We start from the raw sequence: 22,234 nt of genomic DNA on the forward strand, positions 1-22,234 counted from the left end.
TACCTGGAATAAAGGTATCTTTAAAATAATCACAGAGAAGAAAACATTTTTATAGTATGACAGAGGCAGAGAAAACAGAGAACATTTGTTAAGGCAGGACTTTCACCACTCCCAGTACAATCATCTGTCTGTTACCTGCATACCTTACACGGGTTGGCACTGCTGGGGGCACAAAGTAGATGCCAAACTTCACAATGGTTAGATTCATGTTTAAAGAGCCATTGGATCAAACCTTTGTGAAAGTTTCCAGCTTTTTTCTGTTCCAAATATGTGTCCATTATAAAAGAATCTCAAGAGCACAATTGCCAAGATAGTCTATGTCCGTGAGTATTTCAATGTCTCTCACGAAATCTGTTCCCATCATTACTCAAGATATTATATGAACAGTATTCCACACAAACTAGTCACTCAATAATGATTGATTGGCCAATGGAGGGTCATTATCTAATGCACTACAATCTTTTATGCAAGGGGCCCACAGGAATCAGTATGATCCCACAGGAATCCTTTTCTTTTCCTTTGAGAAAGAAACAGATAGTGGCTTGTATTAGATTTCCTGTGTGTGTTGTGAGGGGGAAAGATATGAAAAGAAACTTGATCAGAGCATAAATGTGGGCCCATGGGATAGGAAAGAATGAAGGAATAAAGGCGAAAACATGGATTATAGACAGGAAAATCAAACCTATTAAAACTGATATTTTCGAACACTAGAAATGTACATTCATTTGAACAAAAAGATTCTGTAAAGCAAGATTTATCTGTTCTTCCCAGCACTAGCATGCCCAAACTACCTTAGGAAATGAATAGCAGAGTCAAACTTAAAAGCACCTGAAATTTAAAACAAAAACCAATTTACATTTTATTTAAGAAAAGCAAACAGATGGGACTGCTAATAATGTCAAAGTCTAGTTTACAAAGAGAAAAACAAATCTGGAACCTGAAGTCAAACGAGTTCAAAATAAAAAGCAAACCAATACACAGAAACCAACATAGACAGTTCCTACCATCTCCCTCAGCCTGTGAAATTCTAGAACTTCTCTTTTCTTCTCCCCTTCTTCTTCTCTCACCTGGAAGATGAGCAGAGTGAACACCTCAGGGGTTGTCAGTTCCCCAGATGGCAATAAACCACAAACTCCAGGAGAATGTAGGAAGCTTAGTCAAGTTCTCTTTGGATCTTCCATATGGGCTTCAAGATAAAAGAAAAAAAAAGTTTGCTTGAGAATATCTCCATATCTATTAGTTTGAACCATGCAAAATTATAGTTTTTATAGGTAAAATGAGTGCATATTGGCAATTTCAAATGATTGACCCTAATACATTATGCTTTTGGGTATAGAAATATTCAGATATTAAATATACACAGTTAAATGCAAAATCAGGTATATTCCTGTTTCTATAATTAAAGCAAAGAGAGTTTCCTTTGGTCACTACTCCTTCTGACAAGAGGTGTGAACCAAATTCAGAGGCCAGAAAGGTCCAGGTCTGGGTCATTTCTCCATGCCTCACTTGTCCTGCTGTCTTGGTCAGTCATTGTGTTAAGCTGTCTCATGAAACATCTGCTATGGCTTTACTTTCTCCTGATAGGGTGGCTTTCCATCCTTGGCACGTCATTGGCGTTATTGGTATGCCTTATGCACTGGTTCTTGTTTCCAAATTGGCATTATTATTGTTATGATTCCTGCTGCTCTCCCACATTTCCCATCTTTCTCCTGATCTCTCTCTCACCTGTACATGTCTTACATTTTCTCCTGTGCTTCCTTCTTCCCATAATCATTGCCCAAGTGTGTCTTCTTTCTTCTCCTTGGCACATTTCGTTTGCCCACTCTCACATATGCAGAGATGGCTCTTGGTTTTCCTTCTGAAATCTCCTAGTTTGGAGGTAAACTTGTTAGCAAGGCCACTGAGAAGAGAACAAAAGGGAAACAAAAGGGAAACCAAGTCACTATCTCTCTCATTTCCTGGTTTCTAGAAATAAGACCCAAAGAACTCACAGTCTCAGCACTTTCAGCTCACGCCAAGCTAGGGTGATCAAACTGAGCTTCTGAGTGCTGATCAAAACCTATAAAACCAAGTAGACCATCTACAAATCTTCACTGCTAATACCATAAAGAATGAAAAGGTCACTAATGGGTAAGACTATATGTACGATAATTAAATTTATGTATCAACCTGGCTAGGTTAAAGGATGACCAGGTACCTGGTAAAACATTATTCTGGGTATGTCTATAAGAGTGTTTTGAGAAGAGATAAGCATTTGAATTGGTGAACTTAGTAAAGTAGGTGGCTCTCACCAATAAGGGCAGTCATCAGCCAATCTGTTGAAGGCCTGAATAAAACAAAAAGGTAGAGGAAAGGAAAATTTGCTTCTTCTCTTCTTGGTCTAGCATATCATCTTCTCCTGCCCTTGGATATTAGTGCTCCTGGTTAGTGGGCCTTCAGACTTAAACCAGGATTTACCCCTTTGGCTTCCCTGGCTCTCAGTTCTTTGGACTTGGACTGAATTACACTGCCAGCTTTCCTGGTTCTCCAGCTTGCAGATGGCAGATCATGGGACTTCTTGGCCTCCATAATTGTGTGAGCCAATTTCCATTTAATTTACATATCCAGTAATGCATTGCTTAACAATGGAGATATGTTTCTGAGAAATGCATTGTTGAGTGATTTCATCATTGTGCAAACATCATAGAGTGTTATTACACAAACCTAGACAGCATAAACAACTACACACCTAGGCTACATAGTGTAGTCTGTAACATGATGATAAGTATGTATGTATCTAACCATATCTAAATGTAGAAAAGGTACAGTAAAAATATGGTATAATCTGATGGGATCACCATCATATATGCAATCCTTTGTAGACTGAAATGTCATTGTGTAGTGCATAGTTGTATATGCACACACACACACACACACACACACACACACATCTTATTGGTTCTTTTTGTCAGAAGAGCCCTAAAACAATATGTTATACATTTATATTGACTCTGTTTCAAAATTTATGGTTTTGGTGAAACATATGTGGAGATGGGGTATAGGCATCTGAACTGGAATAGTGTCCTGCTAATGAATGGGTGGGAGGCATCATTTGGGACACACCCAGGACATCAGCTTATAGGTGTCAAGAGCTCAACAAGAGCACTTTATGGCAAAACCCCCCACAAGATCTCTCAGAAGTTGTGAAAAATGTTTCTGCTAAAAGTTTCTTTATGACAGATGACGTTTATGGATAAAATAGGGATTAGCAGGATTCTTTAAATACTTTCAAACACTGACCTTCATTTCTACCAGGCAGTGGGGCCCCAAGTGCAGGGCTGTGGGAAGTGCTAGTCTGAGAGATATTAGGCTGCGCTGTCTGTAGAGAATCTGAAAAAATAATAGAGTCAATTGAAATGTAGTTTGGTATCATTATTGCCATGCATCATAATTCTAAATCATACTAGTGGTCAAATACTCTTCCCTGAAAAAAAACCTTTTCTTGGTTTGCATTCTAAATAATTGTTGTGGTCACCACTGAGCTTTCAAATATATAAATACTTTAAAGTTTGCACATTTTTATTATCTCTTCCTTAACAAACATTGAATCTGACATGAAAATTATTATGGGAAACATCCAGGTATACAGTCCCTGACTCTTAAGGACTCAGGTAAATACTTATGGTAGTTCATGGCCCTAGTCTCTGGGGTACCACATGTTTCTTCTTCAAATCAGATTCAAAATCAAGAATGATAACACAGTGATTGTATAGACAAAATAACTGAACCAAAATTGCTTGCTTCTGTCATTCTGTTGAAGCACTTAGAGTTTTTACTAGTGCTTAAAATTCTGAACAGTAAAAGAGAGTGTGAATGTCATGTTGGAATATTTTTGGCTTTTAGACACAAATTTTAAGTATGTGAAATATTTTACAAGACTAAGTAACATCATTGAAATTACAGCTTTCTTCTTTTAAAACTGGTATTTGTTTTAAAACTGAAGAGTAAATCAAGAAAAATCAAGAGTAAATAATTGTTACTGATTATTACAAGGTTATTACTGAAAAAGAAATGTATGGACTAGAGGAGGAAGGTGTTAACAAACGATCTGGCCTGGGAGTTGAAAATACCAATAAGCCACTGCTTCCAGGGAATGCCTAAGACAGAGCTGGCTCAGCGTGTTGGGTCACAGCATGTAAGGAAACTGCTGGGCTACATGCCACCACCCTCAGTTGTCCAGATAAATAACCCCATAGCCCGTGGTGAAATAATAATCTTTAATTATGATATAGCTGATAGCATTCAAAGCACTACACTAAGTCCTTTATGTGAATTAACTTTCATCAAATTTGTTTTTCACAAATAACCCAAATATGTATACCATTATTATCCTACTTTACAGAAGGAGAAACTGAGCTCCTAAAGTTTAAATATCTAACCCAAGTTAAGACTGCTAGTCACTCTAGGCTATTAACTCAGGCAGTCTAACTCGGGTATGATAGCATTATGCTGCTGTCTCCAGCTTTGACTATGCCTGAATTATAGCATCATACATCTAACTAAAAAGCTAAAGGAATTAAAATGGGTCATAGGACTCAATTTAATAAAAGGAGAGAAAATATTGGGGTTAAGTGATAATGCAGAGTTTTAAATATTTTTGTGAAAGGGCCAGAGATTATTACCAGTGTGACAAAAAAATTAAAAGGTTGGGGGAAGAAGAAATAAAAAAGAGGGAGGTCTGAGAAATAGAAATATCAGAGGAAGGAAATAAAGGAGGGTGAGATTAAATTCTCTTTTAGCATCCAGATTCCACAGATTCCACAAATCACATTTCTTTTTTTACCAACTAAGGAAAAATAACACTTGACCTAACATTTCATTGCAGTTGGCTAAAGGGTGCTAGAAAACTGTATTTCAGTAGTTTGCTCTAACTTCTTCAGGAATAGAGAAAAGTGACAAAAAGATCAGAGAAGAGAAGAAAGGAAACTATCAGAAAAATACAGAATTGGAGTAGGATATGACATATTTGGGTTTAAGGTAAAATTTTATATTGTAATCTTAAGTATATTGCTACTTCATTTTGGTCCCTGGAACAGCAGCATCAGAATCTGCTGAGGGCTTGTTAAAAAGGCAGAATCTCAGGTCCCACCACAGACTCACTGAATCAGAATCTATATACTGACAAGAGGCCCCGGGATTCATATGCACAGTAGAGCTGGAGAAGTTCCATTGTAGCCTGTGATTGTTTTCTGTAACTTAGTATTTCTGAGTTTTCCCAAGGAAGAAGACCCAGGCCTCAGCTTCTGACAAACTTGTGTTTCTCCTTTACTTACTAGCTGCATGACTCCTGAGCAAGGAAATCAATCTTTATGTGCCTCAGTTTCCTCATCTATAAAATGGGGACTATGATAATCATCTCCCAGACTTGTTTTGAGGATGCTCAATAAATGCTCCTTTCATTCCTCTATTTACAAACTTGCCGCAGACAATTCTGTTAGCAGCCTTTGTGATATTATCTATTTTCTAAACTTAGTAATTGAGTGTTATCTGGAGACTAAACTCTGAAATAAATAAGCTGATTATTTATTTATTTTCTCAAAACAACAGAATACGATTTAGCAAATTACCTCTTAAGATATTATTTTGCACTTCTATATTCTCCTACCCTGAGTTGATGTGTGAGCAATATGTCACTTCCATAAAGCCAGGTATATATACATTACGGACAGGTAAGTAAAAAACATATTATTTATTCTAGGTTTTTGTCCAAGAGTTTTAAATTTCAACTGTTGTGCATGTGTTGGTAACGTAAAACAAATTCAGTACAGTAGTATTCAGTGCAGTATTTAAGCCCCTGTACTTTAACATATTCCTTGTACCAGTGAAGTTACATGAAAACCAAATTTGTGTGATATATTGTAGATGAAAGTAAATTAGTCTTTATGTTCCCCACAAATTGAAATGCATTTCAAAAACTCTGTGTTGTGTACGTGTGTGTGTGTGTGAGAGAGAGAGAGACAGAGAGAGATACGCTTTGGTTGCCTCCACAAGCTGGCTGCTATGATTAATAAGACCAAGTTTTCCAAAGAAAATGAGATCATAACAAAAGCCCTCTTTATGCCTATCTTTTATCAGGGGCAAAAAGGAAAGAGACAAAACAGCATGAGATGATGAGACCAAGTGATGAAAATTCATTCACAATGATTACTTTCAAGAGTAATTTCTCTTGGGTAATTCAGCAGCCTGTTACTATGGCTCTCTGGAGTGATAGCTAATGTAAATGAAGCCACTAAAAGTGGATTATCCTGACAAGAATATACTCAACCAATAATGCAACAGAAATCCATTCAAAGCATTCAGGAAAAATTCAAAAGAATAAATATTCTTTTTTTTTTTTTTTAAGTTAATGACCTATGATCCATTTCTTCCCTAACAAGCAGCAAGCACTTAAAAATATCCAGCCAGGATGAAATGGAAATGCACCTGACTTGTTAATATTTTTGTTTGGTTCCAGCGACTCAGATTCTAAGCCAAATTCTTTGAGTGATCTTGGCAAACGTCTCGAATTACTTTTGCCAACTTTTCTTTATCTTGGAAAAAAAAATGTTTCATGAATGGGTGTCAAGGGACCCAAAATTGATTAATTTTTAAAAACCTTTCTTGCAGATACGTATGACACCCTAAAAAATTTATTAGAAACAAAGTAAGTACTGTGTAGTGTGAAAAATTCTTAAAGGACATCCTCCTTTACAAACTCACAAAAACAGCCTTTGGAATACCCACATGAAGTAGCTGTTGTTTTGCTTTCTATATACCTACATGTTGACTATTATAAAAGACTGGTTTTGGCCAGGTGTGGTGGCTCATGCCTGTAACCTCAGAACTTTGGGAGGTCAAGGGGGCAGATCATCTGAGATCAGGAGTTTGAAACCAGCCTTGTCAACATGGTGAAACCTAGTCTTTACTAAAAATAACAAAAGTTAGCCAGGCGTGGTGACAGGCGCCTGTAGTCCCAGCTACTCGGGAAGCTAAGGCAGGAGAGTCACTTGAAGTCAGGAGTCGGAGGTTGCAGTGAGCTGAGATCATGCTACTGCACTCCAGCCTTGCGACAGAGCAAGACTCCATCTCAAAAAAAAAAAAAAAAAAAAAAAAAAAAAAGACTGTTTTTTCAACAGCTATTCCCACCCCTCTGCATGGAAATATTCACCCAATCAATTGTTTTCCTAGTTTGGGTAAAGGCCCTCTGGGCAGGACTGGAGTGGGACACACAGAGGAGCAGCTGCAAACTATGTTTAGAAGCATGTCTGGGAAATGTCATGCAAGAAAAGACATATTTAAAGGTAGGCTTTGCATGAACAGAAAAGGAGGGTGATTCTATGTAGAGCAGAGCCTCTTATTTGGAGTGAGAGAAGCAGAAGTGGGGAAGCGAGAGGAATTATGCTTTTCATTAGCCAAATTTGCAGGTAGGAGGATTGGCTAAGGAAAGGGAAGTCATCTTGGCTGAGGCTCATGAAACCAGGTGTAAAGAAAGTGGACTAGATCAATTTCATCCATTACAGGAAGAGGAGCCGTGAGAGATAATCCAGAAATCATTGGGATTTGATGGTAGAAGGTATTTGGGGACTATTCCATTTGAAATGAGAAGGTACCTGACATTCTTTGAATTCCTTTCCAGCAAAGGATTAAACTTACCCATGAGTTGACTCAGAAAAACATAAAAATATTGTTGCTCTGCTCAAAGTTTTATCTAACTCATTCTCACTTCTTATTCCATGATGAAATGACATAAAAGAGGTGTTTTTTGTTTGTTTGTTTGTTTGTTTGTTTGTTTTCTGGACCCAAGGCAAGGCAGCTACTTGGTCAGAGCTGTTTTATTTGTCTATGCTGTGGGGAGAAAATGGTTAACTGGCTATGGAAGGCAGCCATTAAGATACTCCCATGTGAGTGAACTTTCCAGGGTTCCCAGCTTCTGCATCCTTCCCCGTCCCTCATTTCCATTGTTGGTGATGACAAGGTCTCTCCCATCAGCCTCATGGAGTTCTCTCTCATTTATTAAAATTTGCTTTCAGGAAAAATTTTGAAAATGTGCCAATAGTGCCTGATTGACCCTTTATCCTAAAGGCTTAAACTGGAGGAAGAAAGCTAAACTGAGAAATTTTGCAAATCATTGAGCCAAAAATGTATTAATAACAAGATCTATCATTTATTGACTAGTATGTGGCAGGCAGTGCCCTTTTATTTAGGCAGGGAGGGTTGGTTGGGGGGAGTGGGGTTCACACCTCTTAAAGAGGTGCTATCTCCTCCTATATAAATCACGTAAGTCAAGAGAGTAAGAAGTTGTCTTTGGTTGGTTGTATTCAGGGGATTAGAGTATACAGTAGAAGATCCCAAGAGATCTTCAGATCATTTTAGGGTAAGAAATGCCAATACTGCTGGGCGCGGGGGCTCATGTCTGTAATCTCAGCACTTTGGGAGGTCGAGGAGGGTGGATCATGAAGTCAGGAGATCGAGACCATCTTGGCTAACATGGTGAAACCCCGTCTCTACTAAAAACACAAAAAATTAGGCTGGCGTGGTGGCAGGCGCCTATAGTCTGAGCTACTCGGGAGGCTGAGGCAGGGGAATGGCGTGAACCGGGAGGCAGAGCTTGCAGTGAGCCGAGATCGCGTCACTGCACTCCAGCCTGGGAGACAGAGTGAGACTCCATCAAAAAAAAAAACAACAACAACAAAAAAAACCAATACCGGGAGAAATAGGGCCAAATCACAAACATAAGCTAAACAAATGTTGGCAGTGTAGCCTGGTGGTTAAGAGAGAAGACTCTTAACTAGAACCCTGCATTCCATGTCCTCACTCCAGACCCTCACTGTGGGATTCTAATTTAACCCCTGTTGCTTACCAGTGGCAGTCTTAAGGCATTCCTTAGGTTGGTTGTGTCTCAATTTGTTCGTCTGTAGAAGGGATACGATGACAGTAGTGTCTACTTTATAGGATTACTGTGAGCATTAAATGAGTTAATACTGTATTTGTAAAGTGCTTAAAATGCTGCTCCAAAAGAGTTTGTTAAACACTTAAGAACTGATTTACTTGCATGTAGACTGACAGTTCTCAATAACTAGAAATGACCAAGCATAGGCCCTGGAATATAACCAGGTCTCCATGAAGGCAAAAATGTTAATTTCTTTTGTTCAGTCCTGTGCCCAGATCAATACCTAGTGATCACGCTCAAGAGATATTGTTGAATGAATCAATGAACCTACCAAGGTAGTTACATAAAAGAGTTCTGCATGAGTAGAAATCTGGGCAAAGTGACCTCCAAGGAAATTTCCACTTTTAGATTCTGTGATTTCCTTAAGGAACTGAAAATTGGTGTGATACAATATAAAAAATGTGCCTGGCCGGGCGCGGTGGCTCAAGCCTGTAATCCCAGTACTTTGGGAGGCCGAGACGGGCGATCACATTGAGTCTGGAGATCGAGACCATCCTGGCTTAACACGTGGAAACCCCGTCTCACTAAAGACTACAAAAAACAGCCAGGCGTGGGGCGGTGCTGAGTCCCAGCTACGTGGGAGTGCCGAGGCAGGAGAGGCGTGAACCCGGAGCATGCAGCGAGCTGAGATCGCCACTGACTCCAGCCAGCCGACAGAGCAAGACTCGTCTCAAAAAAAAAAAAAAAAAAAAAAAAAAAAAAAAAGTGCCTATATGATTTGAGAGAAACTTATTTCTTTTCCCTCCTTTTTCCTTCCTTTCTTCCTTCCTTCATTCCTTCCTTCCTTCCTTCCCTCCTTCCTTTCTTCTTGTTTCTTTCTCTCTCTCTTTCTTTTTCTTTTCATTCTTTCTTTTCTTTTTCTTTATTTATTTCTGCCTTTCTTTCTGTCTTTCTTTCTCTTTCTTTTTCTTTCCTTTCTTTTTTCCTTTTAAGCAGAACATGTCTGTTAGATGAATGCCTTTTTCTAGTTAAAAGGTTAAACAGGAAAGTGAAGCACAATTATCAAGGGTCTCCAGTCATCCCCACATGTTCCTAATCATTATCTTCTTTTACAGTTTCATATCTCCAGGCCTTTCATTGGGTCAGGTTGGCATTTCACTGCCCTTTGTGTGTGTGACAAGTGAAAACAGGGAAAGAAAAGAAACTCAAGTGAAGAAAACCAGAATCTGTGCAGCAGATCCGGGGTATTTCAGCTGCTTCCCACCTACCTGCCTCATCAAGCCCCAGGACCATCTCCTTGCTCATCTTACACCCCGTGTGTAGGACAGGCTCACTATTCGTTTATCAGAACAAAGTCTCTCCCACTATTCTGGTTCACCCTCCACTTAGCCAGATATACAAGAATATCTGCACAAATGACCTGCCTCACCTGGGAGCTCAGAGGAGCTCAGATTCCATTACTATCACACCAATGACAGATCTCCCAGCAACAATGACAGAAAAGACTAACTGCCCCCAAAATCTCCCTTCCAAAACACAGTTCTCCTCATTCTCCCAAGAAACCGGAATGCGACTGCTCAATTCTCTAAGGACCTGAAAACAATTGGCCATTTCAGTTATTTAAATCAACTTTTAAAATTTCAACCCTCAAAATATTAAACCATTTTGGTTGGAATGATAAAATAACTAACTTGCTGACAGTTGCTTGGACTATTTGCAGAAATGGAAGAAAATACATCTAATCAGGTCAAATCACTCTGCCTTTGGGATTCTAAATTTACTCATATTCTCAAAGAAATATATTCAGTCATAGTCGGGAAAATAGGATTATTCCTTTAGCTCAATAAAGCAACCAGAAGTTCTTTCTTCAAATCTTGACATTGAATCAATTAGAAATTGATTTTTTGGAAAACTGTTTCCTATGAAGCTATCTCCGCCTGCAGGATTTTTCTTTTACAATCCAGACTATAGAAGGAAATTCACAACCTGGGCTTTCACCTCCATTGGTCAGAGTTGCACTGACCAATTCCCACCTCTGCCTTACACCTAACAGACGTTTTTGCCTCTGTTTTCTCTTCACATACCCCAACAGTTACAAATGGTTGTTATTGTTAGGCATCTTTTATTTTGTGACCCCTGATTATATGGTCCACTAAATTTTGACCTAATCACAAAAGATTGGTAAAATGTTTAACATATTAATAATATTTTGTTTATGTGTCAATATCTTAGCATGTATCAATTAAGACAGAGGTCTTAACATTCTCTTTTTGAAAAAGAATATTAAGATTCAGAGATATTAAGAGATTCTCCCAGGATTACAGTTAGGTAACAGAGCTGGATTTTAGTCCAGGTCCGTCTACAACTCTAACATATGTATACCCTTTGTATGACATGGCACGAATTCAGCATAAAGGGATCTTCAGTCATCTAAGTCAGGGGTCAGCAAACTTTTTCTAAAAAGGACCAAAAAGAATATTTCAGGCTTTGTGGACCCTATGGTCTGTATCACAACTGTTCAAATCACCATATAGTGTAAAAGGAGCTATAAACAAAATATAAACTAACCAATGCGACTGTTTTATGGGATTTTTTTAACTCTTTCTTTACAAAAGCAGCTGGCAGGTCAGATCTCACTTATGGGCCATAGTTCTCTGACCTCTGACCTGATAAAATCTTAAATTTGTGGACAACATTTAGACTGTGACCTGCTGAGTAAGAACGAGAAGCTCTGTCAACTGAAGATCAAGGCTGGAGCTATGAAAGCAAAGAGCTGCCTGGTGTTAATGATAAGTGGAATAGTTAAAGTTAGAAGATTCCAGTTATAAGAAGCTCAAAGAACAATGACCATAGACTCCTGAATAAGAATGTCTGGACTTCTGGCTTGGGCACTCTGGTTGTATGGTCCTGGCCACGTTACCTAATCTCCCCAGGCCTCCTTTTCTTATCATTAAATGAAGATAATAAAAGTATTTTCCTCAGAGAGCTGTAAGAATAAAATGAGCTAACACATGTCAAGCACATAGAATAGGGCCAAGCCTATATTAAGTTATCAATAAATGCCAGATACATATTAGTTTTTTATGTTTTTATTCATTATCATAGAATGGTTATCTACAGATTGGCATTGTAAGGATGGAGTTAAAATTTTATATATATGAAGGGAAATTATTCCTGTTACTATTGATCTGCATCACATTACCCCAAATTTGATGGCTTAACATAACAACATTCATTTTGCAAACAAATTTAAAATTTGAGGAGAGCTTGTCTGGGAAGACTTGCCTCTGTTCTATGTGGTATCAGCAGGGGGAGGCTTGATGGACTGGCACATGCACTTCCAGAATGGCCCACTTGCATACCTGCCAAGTTGGTGCTGGCTTTTGGCTGGGAGCTCAGCTGGGGCTGAGTGCTAGGGTCCCTGGGAGGTTCCTTGTGGCCTGAGCTTCCTCACAGCAAGGCAGCTGCGGTGCAACAGTGAGCATTTCAAGAGAGAGCTAGGATGACACTGTATTACTGTGTAAGACCTAGCCTGGGAATTAGTGTAGCATCACCTTCATCCCATTCTATTTTTTAAAAGTGAGTTATTAAGGTCACCTCATATTCAAGGGGATAGGAATTAGACTTCATCTATAATAAGAAAAGTGTTTTTAAAAATTATAGACATGTTTTAAAATTCTGAAGTCTCCTTACTGGTTACAAATTATTTATATATACATGCAAAATACACTCCTACACTCTCTCCTTAGAAGGCTCAGTAGCAGGTACAGATGAAGTCCTTCAAGTGAGATTTCTTATGTATTTATCCTCTCAGTCTGAAGACTTGTAAACTAAGAGACAAGTTATTTGCAACCTACATACCCAATATTCAATGGTAAAATATACATAGGACAGCCACTATAGACACTCTTGTTTTAAATAGAGGAAAATCAGAGCACATGACAGTCATTGGCTCATAGTAACTCTGATATCCAGACAGCAAACACTACAGGTCTTTTTGTAGGTCTCAGCCCTGCTGCCTGGATTCCCTACTGCTTCTTGGGTCTTCCCTCCAGGTTCTTGGTTCTTGGACCTCTTTTCATTTAATACTATTTCTGTTCCTTTTAGCTCAAGCTGTCAAAATATGTTTGTACAATTCTGTTTAAAATTCCGGGATTTCCTGTGATTCTTATTAGAGAATACTCCATTAGACAAAAATCTCTTTGACGTAAGCCATTCTCTACCTGAGATCCCTGTAAGGCTGTGATGGGACTATATAACCTTAAGATTACCAGAAGATTTATTGTTTAACTGAGAGAATCTGCCTAGCATACGCTTAGATCCTTAGAGGAACTCTGTTTCAAAGGGCTTATGAGACATTACCTTTTATCTTTCTAAGGTACAAACAAAAGGTCTTCGGCTTTTGAGTTTGATCTTTGAGCTGATACCTTTTCTTAATTTGAGAATCCTCTGCTCTATGGAGAGACTGAGAAAGAGAAATAGTTTTATATTTGAATGTAACATCTTGGATCTTTAATAGATTATCTCAAAATTTTCCTGAAAATGTAACAGTTCCTGTTTTTAAAATTCATTCTCCCCACACACTTATTATGTATGACTAAAAGAAACTCCCTGGCATTTTCAACATTCTGGTTGGAATTTTTCTTAGCCCAATCTACCAGTTTATTAGGTATATTTTGTATTTTCCATGTCACTGCAGATGACAATCTTGCTAAACTTTCTGCCACTACATAACAAGGATCCCTTTCCCCAGTTTTCAGTAACAATCTACCAATAGCCTCCTCAAGGTCTACCAAGATTCTACTAAAAGTCTCTTTCAGCCCCTTCCAGCTTCTGTTCACCAACCAGTACCAGAAGCAATACCCATGTTTTAGGTTTCATTATAGTGGCATCTAGTTTCGAGTTCTCAGAACCTGTTTTGATCACGTTTCACTGTTTCCAAAACATCCCACAACAGTAGCTTAAGACAGTAACACTTATTTTGCTCACAGGCTGTACAGGAAGCATGGCTGGCAAGGTTTCAGGAATATACATTCATGGTGGAAGGCAAAGGACGTATGTCTTACATGGCGAGAGCAGGAGAAAGAGAAGGGGAAGGTGCCATACACTTTTTAAAAACCCAGATCTTATGAAAACTTACTCACTATCATGAGAATAGCAAAGAAGAAATCTGCCTCCATGGTCCAGTCACCTCCCACCAGGCCCCTCCTCCCACACTGGGGATTACAATTCAACATGAGATTTGGGCAGGGACACAAATCCAAACCATATCAGTTGGCAAACCTTTTTTAAGAAAGTAATGACATCAACTCCTTGGGGATGTGGATGGGGAGAGAATATTGGAGAGGATCCAGGGAAAGTGAAGATATAAAGTTCTTTAAACATAAATAGATCTATCTTTTTAGGGAAGTAGAATATGTCATTTAGGATAGGGAAAGTTGAAGATGTTACTCTATTCAGCTTTAGGGAAAGACAAGGTGTAACCCTATGTCCTATGAATATTAGGCTTGTGGAAAGTGCTCCATTGGAAGAAGGCAGAAAATGTCCTGCTGCACAGGGATCAATATCTTCATGCCACGTCTTGCAAATGCAGACAGGGAGCTTGCTCTAAATTCGTGTTGCATTTTAGAAAGTTACAGAGAATATTTATTTATATCTTCTTTATTTTTGCCTTTGATAGGAGATTGCCAGGGATTCAGTTATTATAATTTTACATTGATTTACCCTCTTCTGGGAGAATCTCATACCTTTTTTACTAGAAAGGCCAAGGTCACAATTAAGATTAGGGAGACAATACAGAGTCAAGACACCTGAATTTTGCCACACTACTCTTGGGCCACTTTAATTGGTGTTTCTGGGCCTCATTTTTATTAGTATTATTATTAATTATTTTATTGTTGTGTGTATAGGGGCTGGGAGATAGTGATTTCTATTAGAATTTATTCTTATAAACAATGCTGTGTGGCTCTTGGATTAAGAAGTAAATAGAAAACAAAAAGTGTCTTTGAAGTGTTGTCTCTTCTGGGTCTTCTCAGAGTGCTACCATTGTGGGATTATATGGGTGAATTTCCTGTTTCTTTTTGTGACAGGTCTAGATTTTTGAAGTATCTAAACCATCTTTAGATCTAGGTGAATCTCCAAAAAGCAATATTGCCTGAAATATTCCACTTCTAAGGAAGTTTGCATTTCTCTGAGTGTCAGGGTCTGGTCTGTAACTCCTCGAGAGCAGGAATATGTCTTTGTATCTCCATAGTTCAGTGCCTTCCCTACAAGTGATCATTGAATGAAGAAAGGAATAAATTCCTTCTTCTCTAACATACATCAGAGACCTCTGACCCTTATTGGGTCCCCCTTCCTTATTGATACCTCTCCGTCTCCAGACATCCACATGGCCTCCTAGGGGTATGGGATTCTTCAGTCTTCTCCTGGTGGAAGCTCCTTGCCTGAAATTTTTCTGATCCACCCCCATTTCTAACCGTCACAGGTTTAGATTTCCTGAAGCAAACATACAGACAGAGTTCGAGGTACAAGATGTTTCATAGGAACTGACCCTTGTGAAAGGAAGGGAGGAAGATGTCAGATTGGGCTCAGTGAGAAGCGACGCTGTGACACAATGAAAACTTCAGCCCACCCTGCACAGAGCTCAGGAATGAATGTCACCTGTTAGAGCTGACCTGGGTCAGGTCAACATTGCTGGGTGTTTCTGCTTCTGCCTGGTTCAGCTGTCAGATGCAAGCTGTCCTGGGAAGGGTTTGACTGGACAAGATGGCTATCTGCAGATAAGATTAATCAGAAGGGCCTGACAGCGAAAAGTGATTTGCTCATCTCATTACCCACAGTTGGGTGGCAAGTCCTTCAAGAGGAAGCTGGACAATGCTTCTCCACCTCTACCACACCAAACAAAGCATTCCTTTCTTCTTTTTCTCCCTGTCTCCCCTCCTACTCCTCCCTTCCCCCCTCTCCCTTCCTCCTCCTCCTCCTCCTCTTCCTCCTCCTTCTTCTTCTTCCTTTTCTTCCTCTTCTTTCTCCTTTCTCTTCTTTAGAGACAGGGTCTTGCTTGGTTGCCCAGGCTGGAGTGCAGTGGCAAGATCATAGCTCACTGCAGCCTCAACCTCCTGTGTTTAAGCAATCCTCCCACCTTGGTCCCAAGTAGCTGGGACTACAGGCATATGCCACCATGCCCGACTAATTTTTTAATTTTTACTAGGGACAGTCTCACTGTGTTGCCTGGGCTGGAGCATTTCTATTCATGGGTTTTGCTCCTCTGGAGCTGCACCCTTCTCTTTGATAACATGAATATGGATTTGTATTTACCCCCTTCTGGCCATCTTAACTAATGGCCCACAGGAAGGCCAGTGGTGGAGATGTTTCTCTACAGGGAAGTTTCTAAGGGCACCTCAGGCTACATATGTGAGTGTATTAATGGGAATACTGGGGATGATTGAATAGAATGTATGAAATTAGGATTGGCCTAAACTATCTGGCCCAAAGTTTATCCTAGTGACTCTAATAACATCTCCAGTAATGGTCTTCCCTGAGGTTATAGAATGAGCTACAGGAAAGAGCGATAGTACACGAATGAGAGGATTGGATCATCTTTTCTCTTTGTTCTATTCCTCTATGATTATTTGATTTTTTTTTTTTTTTTTTTTTTTTTTTTTTTTTTTTTTTTTTTTTTTTTTTTTTTTTTTTTTTTTTTTGAGATGGAGTCGTCTCACTCTGTCGATTATTTGATTTTTGTTTCAGATTTAGGCCAGCTTTCTTTCACTGAGCAGACCCACTTATATTGGAAACAGCCACACACCAAATTAGACCATTCACTGATACCCAGGCACACCCATTTTCACCACTCTGCTCTTGCCCATGCCACTGCCTCTGCATCCAAGGGATGCCCCCTTCTGTGGCAGTCTGTATGACATCTTTACTAAAAAGGCCTCCCTCAGTGCCCTTGGCTCTCTCACAGCCCTTCCCATGGCCTTCTCTACTAGACTGTGATGAACCCAGTGTCTGGAACAGTTAATGGCATGTTGTTAGTGTTGTCATTTTGTTGTTAAGCCTTCTGCTGTCAGTGTTCGTTTCATATATTTGCATATTTGGGCTCTGCCTCTTTTTGGTATGCAGTGTGGACCCTATTGCATAGCTGTTTGTGTTTCAGTGGCTTTGTCCTATTCCACCATCTATACCACTTGCTCTGAATGCCTAGCATATTGGTAGGTGCTCAATACCAACTTGGAAAGTGAATGAATTTGTTTTCTCATTACCTTTTGAAATACCTATGCAGATGTTCCTCGACTTGTGATGGAGTTCATTCTGAAAAGCTCATCATAAGTTGAAGATATTATGTCAAAAGTTAATTTTATTGTATTTTTTATTTTTTAATCTTTCTCTCCTTCCTTCCTTCCTTCCTTCCTTCCTTTCTTCCTTCCTTCCTTCCTTTCATCTTTCTTTCTTTTAGTAGAGACAATGTCTCACTACATTGCCTAGGCTGGTCTTGAACTCCTGGGCTAAAAGCAATCGTCCTGCTTTGCTCTGCCAAAGTGCTGGTATTACAGGCATCAGTTACTGCACCTAGCTGAAAAATGCATTTAATACTCCAATAAACCCATCATAAAGTCAAACCGTCAGAAGTCAGTGACTATCTGTATACATTAGGACTAAGTTAGAAGTTGGAAATGGTAAAGTTTCTAAATTAGTATAAGCACAGGAGCTCTTATTTCTGCCATTTTATGAAAGTCATGTGAGTATTGGTGACCATCAGAAATGGGCTGGTAGAAACTTTAGGACCAGTCTGTCTTAGTCAGCTGGGCTGCTACAATAAAAAACCATGGACTGAGTGGCTTAAACAATGGACATTTACTTCTCACAGTTCTGGAAGATGGGAAGTCCAAGATCAAGAAGCCAGCATGGCTGGATTCTGACGAGGGCTCTTTTTCTAGAATGCAGATGATCACCTTCTTGCCCTGTCCTCACGTGGAAGAGAGAGCAAACTCTCTAGTCTCTCTTTCTCTTCTTAAAGGACAATAATCCCATTATGGGGGCCTCATGCTCATGACCTCATCTAAACCCAGATACTTCTTAAAGGCTCCAACTCCAAATACCATCACACTGAAGGTAAGGGTTTCCACATATAAACTTTGGAGGGACACAAACATTTGGTTCATAATAAGTACATTCTACAGGATTCCAGGTAGTGTGTTGGCTACCCTTCATCCCACACAGCTGCAACAATCCTAATCCACTGATATCAAGTCACAATATATTTGAAATTCACTCAGTTCCCAAGAAAATATCTGCTTTCATAACCATTTCTCAGCTAAGGAATGAAAGCTATGATAAGAAAGTCTAGCATTTAGTGCCAAACCAACTTGAATTAGGCCAGGCCCCCTTAAATATTGTCACTGTGAAATCCAAGGGCAGTATTTACATGCTTTTCCTTCATGATGACCTGTTAGATTTGGCTTCTTTATGCTGCAGTCAACTGAAAACATTCCATTGTTGGTAATCCCTTATGTTCTAACAAGTCTAGATTAGCAGATCTTGTTACTCCTCATTTTTGAAAATGTTAAACTAAACATAAGTGATCTTTCAGGGAAATTCTGCAAGGGAAGTGGCTTCTAGAGAACGCCTCTTCTCCAAAAGGCCTAGTTCTATTTCTGATATCTAATCAGTTCTACTCCCTTTAAATAATTACTGAGACTAGTTTATTGTTCAAATGACCTCATTTGGAAGTGGGACTTTCCCCTTTGCCTTCTTCCCTTTTAATTTCTGTTTTTAATTAAGGTAAATGTAGTCAGAACTGACAGTGTCGACCTTTCCTGTAACTGTGATTGCCACTTCTTGTGGATATTCTGTACTCATTAAGAGTGATTCTCACAAGTTCTTTAAGAATTTTGGAAGTGAAACCCCAACAAGAAGAGAGAATAGGACTCCCTGCATTCTATTTTGCCCTGCAGTGAAGATGCACTGTTGAGTAATTTGCTTTAGATTTAGATATACCCAGATTCCCATCTTCCTAAGCCACGTGACTTGGCTAAGTTACAACTCTTTATAAGCCTCAGTGCCTGCAACTGAATAAGAAAGTGGTAACCATCTCATGGGGCATTAGGTAAATGAGATAATACTTATGAAGTATGCAGCAGTCAGCCAAGAGCGTAACGAGTTCAATCAATGATATCCATTATTATTACATGCCAAATCACATCTGACTTCTATGATTCTACTGGGGAAAAGGATGCCGTTGGGGTGTCAAATATTTTAGCACTTACTTCCAAGTTCATTGGAGGGGTCTTTCCCTAAAGTTTACAAATGTGGAATATATGATTCAGGCAGGTTTTCCTCAGTAATGAAGGTCATTTCAGGGGCTCTCCACATTCTAGAATAATTTTTTTTACCCGCTACAGACACATTTACTGGCAAGGCCCATGATAAAAAAATGAAATTAATACAGGCTTTACAGTCAGAGACCTAGGCGACCTTGGGTAATTCATTAATATCTCTGAGCCTCTATTTTCTCAGCTTTGAAGGAGGCATAAGAATTGCTCTGAAGAATAATGATGGGCATAAAAAAGGATAAATGAGATAACTATGTAATATGCATTAGTTTAGCACAAAGCCATATAGAAAGGCACAATAAAGAGAATCTATTATGTTTCATTTATTCCCACTGCTATGAACTGAATGTGTGTGTCCCCCGCCCACTGCAAATTCATATGATAAAGCCCTAATCCACATTGTAAAGGTATTTGGAGGTGGGGCATTTGGGAAGGAACTAGGTTTAGATGAACTCATGAAGGTAGAGCCCCCGTGATGAGATCAATGCCCTTATTCAACAAAAATCAGAAACAACAACAACAAAAAGGAAGACAACATGAAATCTCTCTCTCTGTCTTTCTCTTTCTCCCTCTCCCTCTCCCTTCATTCCCATCACCATGTGGCCACGAAAGAAAGGCCATGTGAGGACATGGCCAGAGCCCTCCCGAGAACTTGTCCATGCTGGCAGCCTGATCTCAGACTTCCAGCCTCCAGGACCATGAGAAATAAATGTTGGTTGTTCAAGCCACCCAGTCTATGGTATTTCAGTGTTGCAGTTTGAACTGAGATACCTATTAATAGGTGTTCCTTTCCTTCTCCCTCATTGTTATGGCACATTACCAGTGTTTAGTACTAAGTACTAGTGGTAATTCTCCCTTAGTAGAAGACAGTAGAGTAATGCTGAGTTGGTCTCAGAGAGACCCACTCAGAGTTTGCCCAGAGAGAAAAATTAAGTCTCCTAACAGAAAGCTGGCACCTTCCCTTACTGGGCTTTAGCAAAAACCTGATTCCCATGAGTAAAGTGAGTAATTGCTAAAGGGAAACAGACCATGTGCGCTTATATAGTCAGAGATGTTTTATGGGATTAGGTGGGTGATGAAGAGTATCATTATAATAATTTTATAACCCAGACATAAAAGAGAAAGAGCAGAGAAAGACCAGTTCTCTTATGAAATATTTGCCATTTAATATATTTTTATCTTTGGACAAGTCAACTTATTTTCTTATAAATAAGCAGTAACTAGACACAGATATTTAAGAGGAGAAATGGACCTTAGATGTTCTGTGGCACAATTTTCCTTTCACATAGGGGAAAACCAGGACCAGAGGGTGGATGAAGATGCCAAGATCAGGTACTGCCAATTGTTTTGACTACCTCTAGGGAGATCTTCTCATGACTCACACATTGCCTCTCTTGAGAGTGAGTAAAGAGTTGCCCAGCCAAATTCTTGAAATAAGGTCAGTTATGAATGCCTATAGTAGCTACCTTCGTTTCTATTATTTAGAAAATGATCATTGGAACTTGTTTTCAGAAGACACAGGCTGAGAGGGAAGGGATGTATTTTTTCACATGTCAAGGAACCAGGGGTAATATAACATTCACATTCTAGAGAAAGGTCAAATAATAAATTGCCATAAAATACAGACTGCTCATGAGCTATTTTGAAATCTTGGCTTCTTGTCAAAAAACTAAAGGCAGAGGACAGTAAAATCTATAACTGTGTGCTTTTTGTGTAGGTGTGTTGGACTGAATGTACATATGATTGGATCATAGAGATGATCAAAGAAGCGTATACTATTCCTCAACAGAAAAGGACAAAAAATGTAATTGACATTTGTTGACATTTCCTTGGCCTTAGGAGTGTTTGTAAATGGCAGAGTTAGGATTTGAACCCAGTTCCAGCTGAGTTCAAAGCCCAGGTTATTTCCCAATAAGCCAAAGAAATTTCCAATGCCAACCTATTCCTGGCATCTTTATCAGCAAGAGTGATTATAGTTTCCACAGACAGAAATTGTGTACAGAGTTCGGGGAAGAACAGTAGCTCCAACATGCTTAGCATCAAGGCTGTGACTGCATGAACTATTCCAGGCAAATTAGTCATCACAGGTTATTGAAAAGAGAAGGTATCTTTTAGCAGACTAAAATCTGCATGCATCTTCATCACTCCTTAATGTAGACAGACAAAACTGATTGGCTAGACTAATAATTAAGATCAGACTTTGTTTTGGAACATAAATGTCTATTAAGACAAGAGAGAAGACAAGATTTCCGGAAGACAGACTATGAATAGTCAAGAGGGAGGTGGAGGAAGAGGGAATTCCCCTTAACATGATAGATCAAATACTTAAATTTTAATGACACATTAGATGAAATATAAGAAATTTTCATGTTATGAAAGTAATAAAAAGAACTCATTCTTTTAAAAAGCAGCAATCCAATATTTATACACATTCTTCTATCTTATAGAGTGACTGAATTCCAAGTGTTCTTGTTCATGTCTCCTTCTCTGAGAAAAGGCACATGCTTCCACAAACACATCCACTGGGAGTCCAGAAGTGGAGAGTATCGTGTTTTCACTGTTCAAGGTCACATAGTAGTTCCTGGCCCAAACAAGTAGGAGCTTTCTAAAATTAAAGGCAACTATCTACAAAGGTTCCTTCATCTGCTGTCTCCTAGTCCACTGGCAGGACTTGGCGGGGAAAGCCCTCTTCTTAACAGAGATATTGGAGCTCCAACCTATCTCTCCATCTTCTCCCATACCTCTCCTCCATACAGGGTTGTCAGGCCAGTAATTCCTACTGGCCATTTAGAAGGTGACATTTATCAATTATGATTAGGTGAGTTAGGAGGCTTACTCAACTCTGCAGAATCTCAGTGTCCTCATCTGTGAAGCTGGAAATAATAAAGCCTATTTCATAAACCTAATTCTGCATATTAAATGGGATAACATATATAAAGCACTTAGCACATGCTATGACCCCCAAGATACAGATTCACAGAGCAGATGGAGCACT

The 22,234-nt window shown here is 39.2% G+C and overlaps 2 long non-coding RNA genes across 2 annotated transcripts; both read left to right on the forward strand.

Annotated features, from left to right (window-relative positions):
- The first annotated feature begins 2,252 nt into the window (after positions 1-2,252).
- On the forward strand, positions 2,253-11,987 carry LOC108527205 (uncharacterized). Its single transcript, XR_001884735.1, has 3 exons — positions 2,253-2,574; positions 6,115-6,682; positions 10,024-11,987. It is a non-coding gene; the product is annotated as an uncharacterized LOC108527205 (long non-coding RNA).
- On the forward strand, positions 5,416-5,786 carry LOC108527204 (chronic lymphocytic leukemia up-regulated protein 1). The gene has a single exon (XR_014485070.1). It is a non-coding gene; the product is annotated as a chronic lymphocytic leukemia up-regulated protein 1 (long non-coding RNA).
- Positions 11,988-22,234: the final 10,247 nt, after the last annotated feature.

This window comes from Rhinopithecus bieti, unplaced genomic scaffold, assembly GCF_001698545.2.
Source record: "Rhinopithecus bieti isolate Rb0 unplaced genomic scaffold, ASM169854v2 scaffold_2453, whole genome shotgun sequence".
Taxonomy (NCBI): Eukaryota; Metazoa; Chordata; class Mammalia; order Primates; family Cercopithecidae; genus Rhinopithecus; species Rhinopithecus bieti.